General features: G+C 38.5%; 1 protein-coding gene across 5 annotated transcripts in view; it reads right to left on the bottom strand.

The window, feature by feature from the left end:
- Positions 1 to 18,672, bottom strand: part of PALM2AKAP2 (PALM2 and AKAP2 fusion) — a 348,527-nt gene that overhangs the window by 100,319 nt on the left and 229,536 nt on the right. The window contains exon 1 of one of the 5 annotated variants that reach the window (XM_070742419.1): positions 12,729 to 13,245. The exons of the other annotated variants lie outside the window; for them this stretch is intronic. The gene's annotated coding sequence lies outside the window, so the exon portion shown is untranslated. Of the gene's footprint in view, positions 1 to 12,728; positions 13,246 to 18,672 lie in introns of those variants that run through there. 5 annotated transcript variants of the gene reach the window in all.

Below are 18,672 nucleotides of genomic sequence, written 5' to 3'. Positions count from 1 at the left end.
GGCCAACTCTGTGGGACCTTATCAGCCGCTGGGATTCGTGCGGCATAAGACGGTTAGGTGCCTGACAATTGGTTCATGTTTATGACGGTTGCTGTGTCCTGTGATCACCTTTTGTGACCTTATGACAAGGAAAATCAATAGGGAAGCCACTTAACAACCATGGTTATAATTGAACAACTGCAGTGATTCATTTAACAACTGTGGCAAAAAAGGTCATAAAATGGGGCAAACTCACTTAACAACTGTCTCACTTAGCAACTTTTGGGCTCAATTGTGGTGTAAGTCAAGAACTACTTGTATTTTGAATTAGAACAACTGGAATTGCCTGGATTGCTATTGTTAAATGTTGCTGTCATTACTTAGTGATGGCAATCCTGAGCCAACCATAGTTGTAACCAGAGGACTACTAATACAGTACTTGATAAAAATGGTAAGGCTAATATCTTGATTTGTAGCTAGAGATTAATCCAAAAGCTTTCAGTAGAGATGGGAAAGAAGCTCAACCCTCGTGGTTAGTTGATTAGTGCTATGTCTATCCAATATATCATGATTTGTTCAAAACAGCTAGATGGTAATTACAGGTCTTCTAATTACATGTAGCACAATAGTAAGTCACAAATGACATATCAGAATATTATCCAATCTAATAATAATAACAAAACATATGCCTATCTTTTGATCTGAATGCTACATTGAGCTCTCAAAGGAAGAGCAAGATATATATTTCAGGTTCATCCTATATTATAATAGCTACAGGTTCAAATATTCTTCTTTATGTTAATGTGATGCTTATGTAGCACCAGACATTTTAGGCAACTTTTTCTTATACACAGATATGCAATCTTTTTGTAGCATGTTAACAACACATTAGCTAGCTTTTCCTAACAAACTAGAAGTATTCCATAAGACATGTACCTTTAGCCTAAAGATTACAAACCAAATATTGACAAATTGCTTTATTTATTTAGATGTATCCTGCCTTTATTATTTAATACAGTAGAAAACAAATTTAACCCAGCTAAAATTGCTATAAAAATGCCATTAGAAACTAATGGAACAGTCAAACAATATCAAACATTATTTCAGAAAATTTTATAAATGACACTGCTAGGTAGTACTTACAGCAATATCTCACCAACGTCTTGGTAGGAATGCGGAGAAACTGAGTGATATTTCCATGTGTGGTAGAGGGGAGAAATTCTGGACACACCTCTATAACAAATGCAGCAGTAGATTGTAAGACAAATCTGTATCTGCTATTTTTAAGAGCAGATAAAGATGTCCTACTTAAGGAAGCTTTCAGCTGAATACAAGATAAAGACGCCTTTGAGTCTGGTGATCAAATGGGTATGTCTACATACTTTTCTTGGCAACAATAAGGAAATAATTTCTCTTCATATTTTCACATTTACAATACTTTTATCTTAGGTTCCCTTCCTTGTCAACGTAACCACATCAATGTCATAGCCCTAGAACACCATGCTTACCTACTGTCAATATGCTTTTTTATTTCCTAGATAATGTATATATTTCTGTCTGTTTATTTTGCTTTTTCCAATTTTGTTAGTATGCTGATGACACTGAACTGAATACTGCCATCCCAGGGAGAGCTGAAAATTCTGTTAAAAGTCTTGAACTACTATCTGAAGGTGGTAAGCAATGGAAAGAAACAAGCTCAAATTAATACTCGGACCAGATTACTTATGGGACTGCTTTCTGCCGCATGAATCCCAGTGACTGGTTAGGTTCCAGAGTTGGCCTTCTCTGGCTCTTGTCGGCCAGACAATTTCATCTGGCGGGGCCTAGGGGAAGAGCCTTCTCTGTGGCGGCCCCGGCCCTCTGGAATCAGCTCCCTCCAGAGCTTCGCACTGCCCTCACCCTCCTCGCCTTTCGCAAGAGTCTTAAGACTCATTTATGTCATCAGGCATGGGGCAATGAGATCAAGCCCCCCCCATTTACTAAATGAGATGTGTGGTTGTGAATGAATTGGCTGACGGATTTTTAATATATTGGGATTTTAGTTTGTAATTTTTTAAATTGATTAGATTTGTTGTTGTATTGTTTGTATTGTATCTTGTGAGCCACCCCAAGTCTTCAGAGAAGGGCGGCATACAAATAAAATAAATAAATAAATAAATAAATAAATAATAATAATAATAATAATAATAATACTGTACTATCAAGATGGAGTTGTGTTTTGTTAAAAAGCAACCAGGAATATTAGTCTTCAGGACACTATACTTCCTGTTGAGCGGCTTGTCCCTCTAGACCCATGAAAGCAAATCTATGGCACGTGTTCCAGAAGTGGCAGGCAGTGCCCTCTCTGATGGCACATGAGCCGTCAAAGCTCAGCTCCACCAAACGTGTGCGTCTCTCAGTGGCCAGCTGATTTTGGGGGCTCTGCCATGCATGCTTGGGGGAGTGGAGCACGTGTGGGAGACGTTGTACATGTGGGGGTGGCGGGTGTGTGTGTGTCTGTGTTAGAGGGCTTCCAGATCCAATTAAAAGCATATCATTAAGAAATAATATGTGCAATTTGGGTCAATCATATGAGATTTCATATTTACATTAATTTTTATTGCCCCATATGATGGACCAATGCTTCTGGTATCCCTTTGGAGATGTAACTTTCTATGGACGTTCTCGGACACGTGACTGAACTGAGATTATAACCGCCACTGAACCATGAAATAAGTGACCAAATTCTCTAAAATTCCTTGTAAGACACTCTAAAATTCACAGCACTAAGTGCTCAACTACTTTAATCCCTAGCCTAGTCCCCTCTAGTCCCCATTCTAATGGCTTTTTCATCAGCTGTGACTAAATGTTTAAGAAGCGTTTGGTAAGACCTGTTGCCTTTAAGACCTTCAGAATGAGCACACAAAGTGACATTCTGAGGATAAGTGCAACCTGTCTATTGCCTCCTCCCTTCCGCCTTTCCAACAATATTAGATTACAACTTAGCAACAGCAAGGGTGGAGGAGGAAATTCCTTTCTCCTCACCTTCCCAAGCAGCTTTGATTTCTTTACACATAGCTGTACAATGTATACTTATTCTTGTTTTGGGGAATTACAGCCACACTACCCTTCTCTTGCTAATTTGTTTTCTAGAATGTTTTTAAACTGTGTAAATAAAGAAAAGTGCTATGCATAGGAAAATGAAACTAAGAATTATATATTTTACAACAGCAAACACTTACAAAGAGTAGTTTCTAGAATTGCTTTCCCTCCTATCATTCTTGTGTCTCTCTCAAAAAATTACATATAGAAACAATAGTAACAAAATCTATACTCCATAGTTGTGTTTGGTACCTACATATGTGCCAGTGATGGGTTGCTACTGGTTCGCCCAGGATAGGGCAAAACAGTAACAGCAGTGGCAGGAAGTTCTGCCCATCCACCCGAATATTTCTGCACATGTGCAGAAGTGCCGCGCGCATGTTCGCAGTTCCAAACTGGTAGCAAAGGTAAGTGAAATCCACAACAGTACATATAGAAATAGGTATGTGTATATATACTGCGCAAAAAAATAAAGGGAACCCTCAAATAACACATCCTAGATCTGAATGAATGAAATATTCTCACTGAATATTTTGTTCTGTACAACGTTGAATGCGCTGACAGCAAAACGAAAATGATTGTCAACCAGTGTTGCTTCCTAAGTGGACAGTTCGATTTCATAGAAGTTTGATTTACTTGGAGTTATATTCTGTTGTTTAAGTGTTCCCTTTATTTCTTTGAGCAGTGTATATAAAAGATGTATGTGTGTGTTTACGCATGCATCCATTCATGCATCTTTCTTTCTTTCTTTCTTTCTTTCTTTCTTTCTTTCTTTCTTTCTATCTATCTATCTATCTACCTACCTACCTACCTACCTACCTACCTATTACTTAGATAGAGATCGGGATTGGTTGGCATACAGTACAAGTCAAATTAATTAATTAAATAAATAAATAAATAAAATAAATAAAATAAATACAGTAGATAGATACCACAAAAACACACATACACCCCCTCCTATGTTTTATTCTCTTTTCTGTTAAACTGAATATAGAAGCCTATGCATATAGGAATGTAGAGGTTTAAGCTGTAGCAATCACAGGGTTTATTCTGAAAATACAGAAAGATAGCATTTTCGCATGCATTAAATCTGCATCCTTAAGCAGCAATATAACTATCTGGAAATGATCTGAACTTTTATGAATGTAACGTTTGAAAATGGCACATGTTCTTACTTCATATAGTCACAAAAGACTTGGCTCAGTTAGTCTTTATTATATAGTATCAGGGATCTTTGTTCCCCTTCTGCAGGTGGTAAATCGCAATGATCAGACAATTTGTGCTTTTGTAAGACAATCCCACTACATATACACTATCATCTACTTGGCGAAGGAAGAGATATGTTATGTCAACACTAGCTAAAGAGCCAGTGTATAATTGTGAAAATTATTATGTTGTGGTCTGTTCAGTATCTTACCCTGGAGCCTTTTCCCCTGCTGATTTCAGTAGGCATTTCAGAAAAACTTTAATGTTACTTTATTATATAGTGAAGAAATGAACAGATAACTATTTTAAACGCTGTTTTAAAAAACTGATACTTTATCATTTTCAGGGTACAGATAGAAGGCATCACTTAAACTATTCCGCAGGATTTTTTAAAAAATCTGCAGAAAAACAGGTTTTATTTGCCCATATGCAAGAATGCATTGTATACATTATTCTGAAGTACCAGTATGTATTTTTAATCATGCTTGCAAAACATTTTCATGTACTTCAGAGGACGCAGAACTTTGCTCCTGGCTAACGTCTTCCATGTTTATAGTAGTGAGAATTCTGAGTGTGTGCCCACGTTATACAGCTATGTGTATATGTATATATATAAGAGTGAGAAAATTAAATAACTGTAGGCAACAGTAAATAACAACGTGATAAACAAACTACACTCTGAAAACTGAGCTAAAATTGTTCATTTTGCAAGTGAAGCCTGGGGAGGGCGAAACACGAGCCTACTGGGCCCACCAGAAGTTGGGAAACAGGCCATTTCCGGCCTCCAGAGGACCTCCAGGGCGGGTGGGGGAAGCTGTTTTTGCCCTCCCCAGGTACTGAATTATGGGTGTGGGCACTCACGAATGTGTGGTAGCACGTGTACACACTCTTTTGATACCTGAGTGAAAAAAGTTTGCCCTCACTGAGCAAAGCTGTACATGACAGGGCAACATTTTTTTCAATCAATGTACCTCAACTGAGATAACCAACATAATGCATTTGAACTCCAGGGCCCATGACTCCTGTAGGATTGACATTTGGCAAAGTTGTTGCTACTTCAGTGCTACTGCCACAGCTATGAGTGTCATTTTCAATGCTCCCTGCCAGATTCCCACAAGGAAAATCAATGGAAAAGCGGACTAGGAAGTCAGAAGTCACCCCTGTTCCTAGTGCTTTTTTTTCTACCTGTGGTCATTATGTTTCTCTATTTTGATATGGAAATATCTCTGAAATGAAGACCCAATGGATCACAGGTTTTCTAATCATATACTGGAAAGAAAACTCTGCCTTTTCTTTTAGACTATTAGAACCCTAATCTTACATCATTCAATTGCAGATTTGCAGGTTTAAGTGCAGGTCATTGTAGCTTAGAGCTCAAAGCTTACATAACGTCACCGGTTCTGTCCTGAGCCATTATTTTACACTTGCTTCTTTTGATGGAAATTTTTAAAAAAACTTCAACATCAAATTAGGAAGTGTAAAATATGGAAAAATAATACTTTCATAGTACATTTTTTACTTCACGAGAACATAAAAAAATGGCATAATTTGGTACACTATTATAGTTTTAGATGCAACCCAACAAAACTGAAACAGAGGGTAATCAGAACTTCAGAAAAAACAATTGCTGCCAACCTGCCTTCCATTGAGGATTGTATACTGCAGGAGTCAAAAAGAGGGCAGTGAAAATATTTACTGACCCCTTGCATCCTGGACATAAACCATTTCAACTCCTACCCTCAAAACGTCGCTATAGAACACCGCACACCAAGACTAGACACAAGAGCAGTTTTTCCCAAATGCCATCACTCTGCTAAACAAATAATTTCCTCAACACTGTCAAACTATTTACTAAGTCTGCACTACTATTACTACTAATTTTTCTCATCATTCTTATCACCTATCTCCTCCCACTTATGACTGTATGACTGTAACTTGTTGCTTGTATCCTTAAGATTTTTATTAATATTGTTTCCTGATTGCTTATTTGACCCCATGACAATCATTAAGTGTTGTACCTCATGTTTCTTGACAAATGTATATTTTCTCTTATGTACACTGAGAGCATATTCACCAAAGACAAATTCCTTGTATTCAATCACATTTGGCCAATAAAGAGTTCTATTCTATTCTATTCCATTCCATTCCAATTCTATTATATAGTACATTGCAATAGGAATTACAAAGCAAAAATACTGAAGCCAGATCTTACTATGTTTACTCCAAAGAAAGCCCCAGTAAGTTCCATGGAACATACATTTATCCACCTACAAGAGGAAAATATCAACAATGCTATATGATCAGTCAGTCCAAAATATTCAGTTCTGTTTGCCCATGGTGCTTTCCGATTTGCCAGCTATATTTATTGTTACATTTATAACCTGCATTACATCTAGAAGCTTAAAATGGCATACACCAAGGTTTTCTTCAATTACTATGTGAGACATGTTGGGCTAATTGCCACTGTCACATGAAGATAAATTTAGGCCTTGTTGACCAAAGTGAATCAAAACTGGCATATGGGTCATGTCTCACCAGAAGGTAGATTGATTTCCACCCTATTGGCAAATATAGTTCAAAGTTATAGTTCTCTCTCTGAAAACACTAAATCAACCAATGGTTATACTGTACTAACTAAAGATTAATGGGAACCGAAGTCTATCATAGATGGGGAAAAGGGTGTCCTAAAAGCCCTAAAAGTGTTCTAAAATTCTACAAGGACAACCTTTGTTCATATTAATTGGCCTTCTCATAGGCCCTCCTTTGGGTCTACTAAACTAGAACAGGATTACCTTACCTCTTCCCTTTTAATATTTTCAATATCAATCAAACTCAATCTGTATAGTCTGGAGGACAGAAGGAAAAGGGGGAACATGATCGAAACATTTAAATATGTCAAAGGGTTAAATAAGGTTCAGGAGGGAAGTGTTTTTAATAGGAAAGTGAACACAAGAACAAGGGGACACAGTCTGAAGTTAGTTGGGGGAAAGATCAAAAGCAACATGAGAAAATATTATTTTACTGAAAGAGTAGCAGATCCTTGGAACAAACTTCCAGCAGATGTGGTTGGTAAATCCACAGTAACTGAATTTAAACATGCCTGGGATAAACATATATCCATCCTAAGATAAAAATACAGGAAATAGTATAAGGGCAGACTAGATGGATCTTGAGGTCTTTTTCTGCCGTCAGTCTTCTATGTTTCTAATGTTTTAGGGAGTCACATGAAGCCATTTTCATTCAAACAGGCTTTTAAAATCATTATCCTTCCTGGCATGGGAGCAGGTTACCTAAGGAACCTAAGAAGATATAATCTGCTCCCAATTATATCGATCCATCCCACCCAGCCAAGCAAGGGGGATATGTTGTGGATCCCACCAGCTGAAGTATTTTGACCTAGGAAAAGCCTTCTCTGACCTTGCCCCTTTGTCACATCCTACCCCCAGAGATGTGCTAGGCCCCCACTCTTCTGGCTTTCAAATGGCATGGGCCTCTAGGAGTGCTAAGCAATTCTAGGGATGGCTGGTGGCCTGTGGGCGCTCCCTCCACTTCTTTACCTTCTAACGTTTGGTCACCACTGTATGTTTTTTATTGTAAGATAGCCAGGTGAGATGGATGAATAAATTAGATAGATAGATAGATAGATAGATAGACAGATAGATAGACAGACAGACAGACAGACAGACAGACAGACAAATAGATATTTATAGTAATTGTCTCATGCATTTGCTTTTTAAAAAATATATAACCCCTAACCCCCAACATTTTCCCCTTAGACTATCCACGATTGACCTCTCCAGGTTCCTTAGAGGTCAGTAAGGAGCGTGCATAAGTGCACCAGTGTGCCTTCCGTCCCCTGTCCAATTGTCTCTCCTTATCTCATTTATCTTTTCTTCCTTTCAAATTTGTTCACCTATACTTTTATATCTTTTCTTCTATTCGTTTCTTTAGTTATATTACTACATATCTACTCTTCAATGTGTATTATGTATTGGAATGAATAAATAAATAAATAAATAAAATATACATTATAAATAAAAATATATACATTATAAACAAAAACAAAGTAATGTTTTCAGTAAGATTTAGGTTTGTTATGGTTTACTAATCACATTTTTTAAAACTATATTTTAAATATTGTAACCAGTCCAGTATTTTATTTTACTGTTTTGAAGTCGGGTAGCCTCAAAAAGAATCCTAAATAAATAATAATGAAATAAATAATATTTTTTTCAGGATAAAATAAGCAGTTAAACCTGAACTTTAATTCTCTGTAAAGCCTCAATAGTAGAGTTAACACCCGGTTTGATCATTCTGAGTGCAAGTAGTAAATCACCTGTCAGGTTTATTACGTAAATAACTTATTCATGTCACCAAAAAGGATTAACAGCTTTGAAATAGAGATGCTTGTTTCTAATAAGGAATGTGAAAAATTTAAGAAAGTGTTGAAAGAAAGGACACATTTATGTAAATATAAAATATGGTAAACTGTGCTGTTTTCTCCATTTTTTCTTCTTTTTTTGGCTAAAGGTATCCTAACTATTCTCATAAGTTATTGTCCTAAATATATACTATTTTCCTGAACATAAAAATTCAATAAAATCTTGAAAAAGTACAATTTTTTAAAAAATACGCTGACTTGCTTTCAGAGTATGTTATAGAATGACATCACCAATGCAGCAGCAATTTAGTTTTAGGAGACCAATTTAACATGTTGAAGACTATGCTGCCGTGCCTCCCCCCACATTCGCTGAGCAACAAAACAAATGCTTCCGTAGAATTAGCATTGTATAGTCAGTACAATAGTGTGTGAAAATGAAATAAACACTGCAGAAAAGCCTCTGTAGAACATTCACCAGGGATGAATACCAACCCATATGACCAAGCACTCAGATGATGCTAGAGTCCTGATTATACTGTATCACAATGTCAAATGCTAAACAAATTTTACAATATAGAGGCAACAATCATTATGCTACCATTGAACAATCTTTTATATATCCGTTCATTGCCTTCTCACTATGAAGTCATCTCTGCCTAAACTTCTGGAAGTCTAATTATTCATGTATGGTTAAAAAAAAGATTAACATCCTTGGTATTCTGTTCTAATAGGGAGGTTTTTGTTTTTAAAAAGAGCATCTACAACTCACTTAGAAATTGTTTATCTACAATGCCAGTCAGATGTCAGTGCATGACCACTGTGGATACTCTCTCCAACACTCCTAGTGCAAAATTTAAGCAGCTACTTAATTTTTTTAACTCAATTCCCTGAGGTCACAAAGTTGGTACTTTTGATTTTTGTGAATTCTTAGACCTACAAGTCCCTGTGGCCTGAAAAGGTTTACAGATAGTTCTCGGTTTATTGACCCCACAAACAGGGTCAGAATTTCCATTGCTAAGCAAGATGATTGTTAAATGAGTCATGCCCAATTTTGTGACCTTTTTTTGCCATTGTTATTAAGTAAAACACACACATTAAGCAAATCTGGCTTTCCTCATTGATTTTGCTTGTTGGAAGCTGGCTGAGGTGGTCACAAGATGCTGTCCACATGACCCTAGGCCAGTTATGGCAAACATTTTTTCCCTTGGGTGCTGAAAGATCATGGGTGTGTGCTATTGTGCATGCGTGAGTGCCCACACCCATAAATCAATGCCTGGGGAGGACGAAAACAGCTTCCCCCCCCCCCCAGGCCGGAAATGGTTTTCCAACTTCTGGTGGGTCCAGTAGGCTCATGTTTTGCCCTCCCCAGGCTCCAAAGGCTTCCCTGGAGCTGGGGGAGGGTAAAACCCTCTCCCCATCACCCTGGAGGCCCTCTGGAAGCCAAAAATGCCCTCCCAGAGCCTGTGTATGAGCCAAAAATCAGCTGGCTGGCTCACACATGCACAATGGAGCTGAGCTAAGGCAATGGCTCATGTGCCAGCAGATATGGCTCCGTGTGCCGCCTGTAGCCACCTGTGCCATAGGTTTGCCATCACCGCCCTAGGATTCTGCAACCATGATAAACACACACTGGTTGCTCAGGATCCAAATTTTGATCATGTGACTATAGAGATGCTGTGATAACGGTAAGTGAAAGGACTAGTCACTATTTTCAGTGTTGTTGCAACTTCAAAAAGTTGCTAAACAAATGGTTCTAAGTCAAGGACCACCTGTAAGAAGTACACATATCACATGGCAGAATTCAATGGCAACAAAGCAAAAATAAAAAGCTTTACATATTTTCATCGGAATTCGTTAGCAACAGGCATTTTCAGAGTCTGGTGGAGTGTGCTGAGCAGGAATACATCAAAGTTATAATAAAATAATTTTGGATTTGCATTCAGATATGCGTTCAAACAGTAGGATTTGGATAAATCTGTGAGGCTTCCCATTTGTACGGCAATTAATTTGCTTTCTAAAACACAAGAACAAAACAAAGCCCTGTTTGTTTCCTTAATGAAGCAATGATTTAGAGTAAAAAATTAGGTACATCCATCATCTTTCTCCCTCCCTCCCATTTCTAAGCTTCAGCTGACCTTCCTATCTATTCCCCCCCTTCTAAGGGTTTGAAATATTTGCAGATTCCAATTGGAAAATACTGTTTGGGAAAAAGACAACTTCTAAAAAGCAAAACCTGAGAAGATGTTATCTATCTTCTGCTTCTCCATTCTCAAGAATTACCCTCAGTATAGGATGCAGGTACCCATATGTAACAAGTCTCACCCGCATTTTCTTTCTATCTTTTTGAAATGAATATAAAATGAAATCTGATTCTCTTAACAATTTGGAGAGTAGTGTATTTTACAGGATTGTACTGCAAGAACAGAAGTTGAGTGTTATATTTTGTTTAAGGAAAAGAAATAAGAAATGACGATATTAAGAAACGACATCCATGTAACCATGCAAGATAAAAAAAACCTGGAAAAAATACCTTTCCAATGTTTAATAATACCTCTCCAATTTAATCACTGCAGAACTTATTAGGAACCTATTAATGTTTTCTCACCCAAATATACTAGCATCGCTTCAAATATCAGAAGGAAATGGTTCCTTCTTTCTGTTTCTGTCCTTCATATCGCTTTCTCCTTCACATGCAGAGATGACCTATTGCGGTTACAAACTCTTTGATATTCCTGCAGCGTTTCTCTCTTCCAAAGTCTAAGGTTGACCAGCAATTCAATTTTCCCTCTCTGCTTCTCATATCAAAATTCTACCATTTTCTCCCTTTTCTCAGACTCCAAAAAAACCCACACACTCAGCCTTCCATTAATGGGAGGGACATTCTGTATGAACCAGGCAAAAATCAGTATTTATTGGAAAAGGCTGTGTTACTAACACAGTGTATTAACTACATCTTTACACTTGTTTGATTCCCATCTTTAGGGTCCCATCTAACCCTGAATTATCTCTACCATCTCCTCACCCCACATCTGAGCCTACATTCTCTGCAAAAAAAAACCCACACAAACCCACAAGAAAGCTCCCACAGCAGTTTAAAGCCACTTTTGCAGACATTCAAGGTTAACAGCAGGGTAGGAGGGAGAGAGAGAGAGAGAAAGTGCCTGTTCCCTTTCTAGAATATTTATGTCTGGTTACTGTTTTGTATTCCATTTACATTTACCTCAAGGTCACCCAGCCAAGTAATATGGCCTTTTACTCTCCTTATCCTATCGTTGTGAGCTGCCCAGAGTCCTTCGGGAGTTGGGCGGCCTATAAATTAAATTAATAATAAATCATAGGCAAAGCTTAGGACCATATATTTTTGTGTCTTGCGATTATTCCAAGCAAAAGGGTCTTTTGGATCGTCGGCCACGCAAAGTCAGCCTTGTTTTTTGTTTTTGTTTTTTTAAGGCACAACCTCCACACAATCAAGACCCACCGGCCCCAAAAGCGGAGGGAGAGTTCCTTCCGAGTACGTCTCTATTTACGACCGCATTTGATTTACACGTTACAATCAGACACGCAGGGGAAACAACCGGGGCAGTGAAAAAGATCTTCGCGGGTGCGCTGGTAACGGGACCGGCGGGGGTGGAGAAACACCCGCTTCTTTCGAGGCAAACTCCGAAACACGCCTCGAGCAGCCACCCCGTCTTCCCCCCCACACACACCGCGAAAAGAAGCCCACTCCGAAACGCTCCCAAACCTTTTTCCCTTTTGGCGTAAAGCTGGGAAGGAAGGAAGGAGGGGAGAGACTGCCATATAAAAAGCAGCTGTGGGAGAACAGTCCTCTGCTCCCCCCACCCTGTCGACTTCCCTGTCTTGCTCGGCAAAAGCAACGCTCTCACACCCGCGCCACACACACACACACCGCCGCCCCTCATTAGAAGATGGGGGGCAACGCTGCGGGGCAAACGCTCCCTCTCGCCCCGCAATTACAGCGCGCCCTGTGAAGGGAGAGAGAAACGGCGTCCTTGACGCCAAGGTTGGAGTAAAGGAAGGGTGGGTGGGTGGGGTGTGTGAGGAGGGGAAGAAGATTAGCTACCTAAGTCTCCGCCTCTGGTTCCTCAGCCGCCGCCGCCGTTCTCCCGCTTTTCCCTTTGGGGTTCTCTACCGGACGGCGCGGTTCCTTTCTCCGCTCTCGTCCGCTCGCCCGCTCTCTGCGTCAAGGCGCGGGAAGGGGGCGGAGAGCGCGAAACAGCAGCAGGAGCAGCAGCCGGCGCTCGCCTTCGCTTCCTCCTCTTCCTCCTCCTTCGTGGCGGGCTGCTTCCAAGTCTGGAAATCTGTTTTGGGGAAAGTGGTGGTGCAGCGCGGCAGTTCACTCTCCCGCCCACCCCCGTCTGTGGGGGGAAAGGAGGAGGCGGCGGGTCGGGTTCACGCGCCGCGCCAAAGCCGGCTTGGAAAGCTCTTTTTTCGGGCTTTTCTCCTCCCCCCTCCCTTTTCGGCTCGCTCGCTTTGTAGCGTTGCCGCCGTTCCTCGGCTCTTTTTCCCGCTCGCGCCTCTGTTGCCGGCTGAACGCAAAATAAAAAAAGAGCGGAGAGGAGGGACGGGGCGCCGCTTTTACTGTCCGCGTCCCTGTCGCCGCCCGGCAGGACGCGTTTCAAAAGGGGGCGGGAGGTTTTTTGTTTTTAAAGCTGCCTCTTCGGGTTATCTCAACATCCATTCCAGTGGCGCTAAGAGCTGCTTCGCCCGCCCTAGTTGGGCAACAAAAAAAGAGCCCCTCGTGGCCCGGGTTTCATCCTAGCTCCATTGACTCGATGGGATTTAGCTGAGGGGGATTGTTAAAATAGCGCGCGCTTCTTTCTTCTGGGAAGAGAGAGAGAGAGGAAGAGGTCACCTAATAAATATTGGGAGGTATTTTCAGGGAAACACATGGGCCCACCTTCTGCCCACAAGAAATGTGGGGAAATCCCATCATTCCCAGCCTTCTGAGCACACCAGCTTACCCTGGCAGAGGATGATGAAAGTTGCATTTCAAAGCCTTTGGAAATCTCCAGCTTGGAAAAAGCTAAATTATGTAGGCCATTCAGCTATAACTTTGTTATTTAAGTTTTGGCTTTTGAGGCGAAATAATGATAGATAGATAGATAGATAGATAGATAGATAGATAGATAGATAGATAGATAGATAGATAGATAGATAATGACAGATATAGTGAAGGGCTACCAAATTTTTTACTACCACACTGTGGGTCTGGCTTATGCAGGACGCCCTGCATTTTCTTTAACATTTTTAGTGCAAATTGGGTGCTCAAGGGTGGAGCTCCATTTTCGCTACCCCACTGTGTTCCCCTCCGTCCAGGCAGTAGCCCACCCCTGGATAGATAATAAGGGATAGAGATAGATAAATGATGATGACAAATAGACAATACCTAGATTACAGATAATGATAGATGATATAGATATAGCTTCTGCCAACTCGGGAAACTCAAACTGCCCAACTGATACAGTTGGTGATACAGTTCTACAGAGGAATCATTGAGTCTGTCATCTGCACCTCTGTAACTGTCTGGTTTGGACAGTTATAGAGCTGCAGAAAAAACAATTGCTGCCAACCTGCCTTCCATTGAGGACCTGTATACTGCACGAGTCCCCTGTCTATGAGATGTAATGTGTGGTTGTGAATGAGTTGGCTGACTGATTAAAATATATGTGGGATTTTAGTAGTAATTTTAATTAATTAGATTTGTTGTCGTGCTGTTTTTTGTATTCTGTGAGCCGCCCCGAATCTTCAGAGAAGGGTGGCATACAAATCTAATTCATAATAATATTAATAATAATAACAACAACAACAACTTTATTTTTAATTGGTTTCTCCACAGCTATTACAAGGAATGTGTAAAGTTCATACATTGCCAGCTCAGTTGTTACTGCAGTTGTAGACTAACCCATCTAAGATCACCAGATTGGAAGGCTATTCCTGAACATCACTGTTGTGCCAGCCCAGAATATTTTGCTGTTGAACATGAACAATTCAAATCAATTTATTTATTTAATTAATTGATGCAACTGAAATGAATGGGAGCTGAGAAAGAACCAGAACTGAATTTAGGCATATCAGAGTGAATCTGTTTTGATTGTAAGAGCTCTTGCTAGGAGAACTTCCCAATAGATTGTGTGTGATGGACATCCTGCCTCACATATCTATTATCAGTTCTGGGAGCCATAATCCCAACACATCTGGAAGCTGCCAGAATGGAAAATATTGTTTCAGAATCAGAAGAAGGATCATTTTTCCAGGGAGAAGGCAAGGAAGGGAGGTATATTAAAAGATCATTGTTGAATAGCACTTGCTACTAGTATTACCACTACAATTCTAGAGGAATATATTTCTATAATCGATTATGTTTGTAACTTTGGGTTACAACAATTTTCTAAGGTTGAACTGTATTACTAACATTGCAGACAACTGTTAAAGCTGAAAGTAAAGCCTAATCCTGAATCTATCTTGTAAAAATAAGTTTGATGCAAGGTTCAAATGTGAACTTCTTAAATTAAGAATTCTGAGATTTGAAGTTTAGACATCTTAAAATTGGCAAGTTTAAGAAACATTGAAATAAATGAATACCACTGCAATGAATGTATCTATTCATTACACTTTTCTAACACTTTTCTGGAGGCCATAATGTGGATATTAATGTAGTTAAAATATATAATAACAATAATGCAAGTTTGATCAATTAAAAACTTAGCTTCCTTAAAACAATGATCTTGATCAATCTGGAAATACTTTAAAATGAGAGGAGGAAAAAGCTTCCTACCCTCCAGCCAAATTCTTTGGATAGAAAAGCAAGCCTTGAAGACAGTAACTCTGTGTGGGTGTCATTGTGAACATCTGACTGATAGACATATTTAGTCTTTATCCTAGTTTGGTATAAGCAGTATTGAGTCAGAAGAGAAGAATTTGTGTAACAAACATTTCTGGGAGTGGGAAGAGACAATTGTAAAACTGTCATTATTTTCTATGGGGGTAAAAAATGAAAACATGATAGTGAAGAGCATTCTGACCATAAAAATACTCAGACAAAATGACAAGAAGTTGATTCAATCTTTTCAAGTCCTTCTTCCAAGTCATTAACTCCTTTTTTACTCTTTATTGCACATGGATTGAAGTGACTCATGTGAATCTGTTCATACCAAAACAATTTTCCTAACTGTTCTCAAAATATTTTAGTTCACAGACAATTTTATTTTGTAAGCTATATTGAGACATTACCATTCCTCAATGGGTACTTCTGCAAGTGATAATTCTGAGTTGGGTTTTACATGTCCTCTAGTAATGGGATTCTTCTGGGTTGTTAAAATGAACACATTACAAAAGCTTTCATTTCATGCTTAATTGCATTTAGCCTATCCTAAACATTTATGTGTTATCTCTTAAAATGGAAAAGTCTGGGTTGGAAATTTTAAGTTATTGCTTCCCATCATTGATCAAAGGGATTCTTATCCTTTTATTGCAGAAGATTGCAATAAAATATCACAATAGATTGCGTTTGGACTTTTGTACTCCTTATTTTTAAACCCACTCACTGAAGTTTATAGATGACAAGTGTGACATGATTTTTGTTAATGCAATGCCTCCATCTGTGGCAGCATCTGGCTATCCTTTTCTGCATTTGAAAGTTAAACAAGATCAGGCCTGCTTAGACATCCAAGGAAAGCTAGTGCAATAGAGTAGACTGAGAATTTAAAAAAGAACAATCCAGATGGGAGCAATGCAAAGTACTTTTATATTGTTGCCAAAAAACTATGGATGGGTCAAGGAGGTCAGGGGAACTGAAGCTAACTGTAAGAAATCTTTGCATGTTATAGAATAGTACTATTTTTTAAAACCAGGAACAGCAGCCTAATTACATAGATGGATATTAAAAGGGAGCTTCTTAACCGTTGCAAATTTAATAGAGTGACTTCTCTTTCGATGAATCTAAATATGGATAAGGCTATTTTTGGTGCATACAGCATAACACTTGGGTGTTCCAATTTTCCTATTTCCTATACTTAAAATGCATCCAATTAATACTAATTAGATGGGAAACTATTAATAAACCACCAAGGAAATAAAGTGTTACATATGAACACAACCTGTACGTTGCCTGTACTGTAACTCACATTTTAAAATAACAGCAATAGTGCAACAAAGTGGCCTGAAGCACCTGTTAGTATCATACCTCCTGCTTTCAGATACTAAAGTGGGTAAAACACAAGTAAAAGACTGCTTCAACTAGCCTTAAATTAATGCAAGTTGAATGATTTGAGAGGGATTCAGTCAAGTGAAATACAGTATATCAGAAATACAGTAGCAAAGCTAATACTATCTATTACTGAAGGAGAGCATATTATTGACAATCTCTTTACTACAGATTCATATACGAAGAACATGTATCCCCAAGTTAGAAGGCAAACACTGAAATGCTTTGACTGCTTTCCGACTGATTATGTCAAATCATGACTCATTTAGTCATGGTTTATTGAATAAGCTATGACTTGCCAAAAGCAAAGAAGGCTTGGCCTTAGGTACCCTATTGATATATGAAGCAACATTGAGCAAACTAGTGGCACAAACCAGAAACCTGCTTTTATTATAATAATAATAATAATAATAATAATAATAATAATAATAATAATAATAATTATTATTATTATTATTATTATTATTAATTAGATTTGTATGCTGCCCCTCTCTGTAGACTCGGAGCGGCTCATAACATCATTGAGATTTAGATTAGAGCTTCCTATTGCTTTTCCTAATTTAACCCTCTTCTTAATAAATTTTACTAGCCAGAGCTTTGACAGATTTGCCCTTTGGATCAACTGCTTCTAATCCAGACTTATTACCAGACATTTGATAGAAATATGATACAGACCCTGTTTACATGATATGCCTGGTGCAAACATTAATTAGTGTGCATGGAGACAACTTTTATCCGAATGTCTGTTTAATAAGATATTAAGTTTTCTGGAGTCTTTCAAATTCAAAATAGCTGCCATTTTAGAAACCCGACAACTGTATATCTTTCATAAACGGTAACTTAAAGGTATCTAGCCAAAAGTGTAATAATCAAATCTTCATTACAGGCCACCCGGTGTTAAATCTCAGGGGATCATATGCAAACACAGGGCTGGTTACTATAGTTAACATACTTCTTTTATGATTAGCCCATTAATGAAAGTTATAGAATAATACAGCTATATATCAGTTAGTAAAATTCCATATGTAAAAATGCCAGCTGTTTTTGAATCCAAGGAGCATGCAAGCTCATCATATTTATATTACGGTATACTGTGAACTTCTTCATATATCTGAACCTGACTGATCCAGTAAAACAACTATATTAATAAACTATTTTTTAAAACTTTATTTCTCAAGGAATGCAATGGAAAATGGAAGTTCCCCCTCCTTTTTGCATTTTCTTCTGAAATAGTTCTCAGCTGGGGATTTGCAAAAAGGAACACTAGGATTTGCAGAAATATATTAGTCATTCATTCTTTGTGTGTTCCATGAAATTCTAATGAACCTGTCACACAGTAGAGCTATAGAAAATGTGAAGTTCACAATTCACATTTACATTATAATGCAGTAATATACTGTATAAAGAGGCAGACTGTAGATATGGTAATAGAGAAAGAACAAAATAATTCTATAGGTTCTAGGTTCTGCAGAAATTTTTGCGTTTTATACAGATAGGGAATTTTTACTTGCCATCAATAATATTTACTGTGCTGTCTTAAGGGTAATCCTGCTAGGTTTAGTGAAAAAGAATATGCATAGAGTAGCAATATTACAAAGAATAATCACCTGTTCTAGACTATTGATAAAGGATTTCACATTTTTCCAGTGACCACTTGTCCTTTTTAAGAAAAATCTTCCTTTTTAATCCCTAAACCCACAAGACTACTTCAGCTTCAACAGCAACAACACAACAACACAAGAGCACGCAACAGATTCAAACTTAATATTAATCGCTGCAAACTTGACTGTTAAAAATATGA

This window comes from Erythrolamprus reginae, chromosome 2, assembly GCF_031021105.1.
Source record: "Erythrolamprus reginae isolate rEryReg1 chromosome 2, rEryReg1.hap1, whole genome shotgun sequence".
Taxonomy (NCBI): Eukaryota; Metazoa; Chordata; class Lepidosauria; order Squamata; family Dipsadidae; genus Erythrolamprus; species Erythrolamprus reginae.
Note: the sequence above shows the minus strand (reverse complement) of the source record. Positions and strands in the feature narration are given on the sequence as shown.